We start from the raw sequence: 4,659 nt of genomic DNA on the forward strand, positions 1-4,659 counted from the left end.
TATCCCAAAAATAAAAAATTACCTTAGCTTGAAAGCAAACTACAAGTGAGTACCCCAGCTGGCCCAGCTCTTCATATGGTGTAAGGTTCAGCTCTATGTATACTGCTGTGATGATTTTACCTGCGCTTTAGAACCAACGGGACACAGTGGGTAGAGTCCCACTGCACTTCACTGCTGGAATAAAATGAATCTCAACGATCATTTCTAAAACTAAATCAATCATCAATGCCAGAAACACAAAGACCTTCAAAAAGTTGGGCTTGTTTCTCAAATCACCCTTCTGCCCTCTCTCTCTCTGCTGACTCTGCAAACTCCTGTACTGTGAGCGTCTTGTCTCACATTTAAATAAATATTCCCCACCACTATTATGCTGTCACCTGTAATAGGAAAAGCCTGCAAGAAATCAAAGGAAAGCAAAATTTGTGTGGTGGCAGAAAGTGTACAGAGAATAATCAGTCTTCATTGTGATTGTTAACAAAAGTGAGGGAGCCTAATGGAGACCTTGGATTTAATACAGTCTCTAAAACACTGAGGGGATACTTTCAAGACATAGAATCTCCTGCTTTAAAGAAATATTTTTCCCTGTGTTCCTTGTAAGTTGACTTTTATTAAAATGGAAAGTGGTTTGAAAATAACTTGAAGATTTGTTTCCTTTTTCTCATTCCTTGGCTCATGAATGGAGCACGATGAATATCGCTCTGCTCTGTGAAGGCAGCTTCTTCTCTGGTTTATGTGTTGGGGATATCTGTGTCTCCCAATGGGTGCCCCAAGACAAGAGTTAGGGTAGAAGAAGCAAGTTTGATGCAATCTGGGAGAACATACTCCCCTAATTGTGGTGTTACAGCTAACGTGCTGGCTATGACTGAGTCGCTAGCTTTCCTCCATGCCCATCTCAATGAAATCCGTGATTTTGCAGGGATACCCAAGCATGAAGAACCTCTAGACTGGAATAATTGGAAAGATTTCATATCTTCCATGTTAACTAAGCCTAGGAAAACAAGAACTCGGAGCACTTTCCTTTTTTTACAGTCCTTTCTCTGTTTGCCAACAGGAGTTTCTGGGAATGGTTCAGTGTTACCCCTGGCTTCATGGGACACTCTGGGATGAGTACAACAGTGCAGGATTTGATTCACACCGATGGTCTTTCACATCTAACACCACTACCCACTGTCATGGGCTGCAATCCTGATTTTGAAGAAGTCAGTAATAAAACTCCCTTTTGACATCTGCAAGACTCTTCAACTCTCAGTGTTGCTGCAGTGCCTGAACAGAGGTGATCAGCAGTGGCCCACTGATAATAAATCTAATTACAATATTTCAGGGATGATGATTTCTTCAGGCATAACCGGCCTATGGGATCCTATCTACAATGAGAAATGGGGTGTCTAGGCCTATGTTAAACGATCCTCAGAGTGGAAAACCTAGGGTCTTTGATCTCACTCAAACTAAAAATACTTTTGCTAATGAGTCTCCTGAAGTCATACAACATCCATCCCAAAATATTGAACACATGGTTTTAATTTACAGTTTCTAGCAACTTTCGTCTGTATTGTGCTAAAAGTCCTGAAATGACTTGCAGCAAAAGCTGTGAAAACTGGAAACCCAAATGGTAAAGGACTGCTGCTGGAATGACTAGTGATAAATGTAGCAGTCATCTGTGCTAATTCCCGCTTGACCTTCCAACACAGGTATTAACCATGTCACTTCTAATTCTCTGTGCTTTTAAATGACAACTAGATCCAGTAAACACCACCACGACAAGGCAGCTATATTGTTGTCTTGAACACCAGAAAAACCAAATCCATGGACATGAATGAGATACCAAAACTACAAGATGTTGTGGCAGATACAATCAGTCATTTTACTTGCGTGTCTGTTCCCACTCTGCAGCGAGTATAGCCTTGTTCCAATTCCAGACCAAGAACTGAGATATTAAGTTCAAACACTGATATCTGCAGTTTTAAGCTCTGCAGGCACCAGTTTAATTTCTGGTGTCTCAAGCGAGCTGAAAACCATAATGCTTTATGGGTTACAGAAAGAGTATTAGGTTCACAAATTGTTGCAATGTTCAGAAAAATGTCTTAGTGACTGCAACCTATAAATAATTTGAGAGGTTCAGAAAGAAACTGAAGTTTTGTGATCAACCCACAGTGCTTCATGCGGGTTTTAAGTCTAGTAGCATCTAGGGTCTGAATTGCTTGTCAGCTTGAGAAAGAGATTTGGGAAAGCACGTGAACACAAGGCAGATATGTTTCCCTGCAAAATACGACTCTTCTAACACTGACTCTTGAAAGTTAAAAAGAAATGAAGTTCCCAAAACTCTGGTCACTGCAGAAAATCCCCATTTTTGTGCTACCCTAAACACTGTGCTCTGGGGAAGTCATTTTACAGTCCTTCACCCAACCAGGCAAGGAACCCCTCCAGTAGGGCCAAAGGATGAAAGAAATCACACCAATTTCACATGGCTCAAGCAGTAACTCTGTGACTACTTCTGCCTTTTACCTGTCTCATCAAGTCCCAATGACAATGAAGAGATCAATGAGGGTCTGCAGTGTAAAGCCCGGCCCAGGGGAAACCTGTTATTTTACAGGATCCCTCTGAAGTCCCCAAATACGCTTTGCCAGGAGCCCTGCCACCAATCTCCATCTCCACAGGAGCGTGAGGTGAGTGAGTGCCCTTGCCTAAGATCATTTCTGGCCTTTTCAATACAGGAACCTCTGATCAGCCTGAAATGATGTGGGCTGGCTTTATAACATGGATTGCCACTCACTAGGGAGCTGAGGGGAGGCTGTTAAAGACTTTCTGAGGACTGCAGGTTGCACTATACTTGAAGTCGAGGTTTTTAAGGTCAATGGTTTGTTCTGTTTATAAGCAAAGCACTCTGGGCCCAGGGCACGATCCTGACTGCTGTTGCAACACCATCAGAAACAGACAGCAGGCAACAAACCCAGAGAGAAAATCAGCACTGTGGAAATACCATTTACAGAAGAGGGGGGTATTTTGCACTTACTGGGAGAGCTGCTCAGAGGTGGCAAACTGCTCCAGGGAGATCCCATGGGTATTCGAAAGCGTTGTTAGTGTCTAAGTATGGGCATGGATTTGGGTCATCTGTCCCTCTTCTGATTCCCTTTGCCAAAGCAAAGCTCAGGGACTGAATCTCCTCCTCAGAGCAAAGCACATGCCCCGGCCCGTCTCATGCCTCTCACTCTGCAGTGCTACCAGGGCGCTCTGCTGCTAGGAGCCAGAGAGACCACTCTCTGACCTCAACTCACCTTTTGCCACACACACAGGAAAAAAACGGAACAATTTTGCTGTTTGACTTCTACATATCGGCAACGTTCAGCTGCCTCAAATACAGTAGGGATTCTCTTGAGTGCCAGGCTTGTTCACCACTGTTTCCTGGGCATTTGTTCCTTATAAAGATGCAATTCCTGCCTCAAATCGATCACAAGCAGCACCCACAATTTCGCAAACAAATTGACCAGCAGAATCCTCTTCAGATCTGCTCGTGGGAGGCAAGTACACCTGTCCTGGGCTTGGATATCGCCAGTGGAGGTGTGAAGGATCAGAGGGAAAGGAAGGGCTCATATCTAACCTGTTCTACAAACACTTCTTGCAGTTATATACACAATAAATGCAAAAGATGAATTGCCAGCTGCCCCTCGAGCCATCATTAACTGACTGGCTTTTTTCTTAACGTATCAAATGCCAGGGTGGGCCTTTCAAGGGGGCTGTGGGGAAGAAGCACACAGTAAGTGGCTGTAAAGAGTAACACGCACCGTTAGCTACAGCTATAAAACGTCAGCTGCTGATCCTTTCAGGTGCTACTGTGACTACTGTAGTTTTCATACCTGCATAGTTTCACCCTCCACAGTTCCCCTGGTAAAGACGCAAAGCAGCTCCACTACTCTTCAAAGGGAATGAAATGGAAGGACTTCTCTTTCTCCTGTATGAATTTCTTCCCCAAGGTTCACTTTACTGGGAGAATTCTTTTACCCTGGGGTGCGGGGGGATGAAGGAGGTGACAGCTGAATTAAAGCCAGCAAGCTGAAAACTATGTGCACTATGTATAATCAAACGATTTAACAACGTTTCTTTCAACAATATTCCACAACCAAAACAGACGATACTAAGCTGTTTTTGATGACTCCTGCCCTTTTCATGAAGCCTGAAATTTTTTAAATGCAAAAAGGTGTTGCTATTAGACAAAACCCACTTTTCTTTAAAGGAGATAAAAAATAATAAAAAACTCCAAGCAATAATACTCCCTCAAATAAACTACACAGACCGTCAAAAGTCAACTAGCTCTGAAACTGAGCCCTTTAAATCTAGTTCAGAAAACTCTGAACCTGAATATTTCATCAGTATAAACAGGCAAACTTCCCTTGAAGTCAGTTATGCCAGTCCCTGTCAGCCCCGAGAACCCTAGCTTTGTGATCACAGAAATGTTTAATTTTTCAAGGGGACAGGGGAGATGGAATATCAAGCCCAGGCCATGGCCCTGTCTATATATTACTGTGTCATGCTGTTCTGCCACTGAAGGTCCAGCTCCGAGACTGCGGCTCTGTCAGTGACCAAACGTGATGGACCACCCATTGGCCTTTTATTAACCAGCACTTGTTCCCCCACTAATCCTATCACTAGAGTAATCAAAGCTGC

Source organism: Buceros rhinoceros, unplaced genomic scaffold (assembly GCF_000710305.1).
Source record: "Buceros rhinoceros silvestris isolate BGI_N320 unplaced genomic scaffold, ASM71030v1 scaffold19500, whole genome shotgun sequence".
In the NCBI taxonomy this organism is placed as follows: domain Eukaryota; kingdom Metazoa; phylum Chordata; class Aves; order Bucerotiformes; family Bucerotidae; genus Buceros; species Buceros rhinoceros.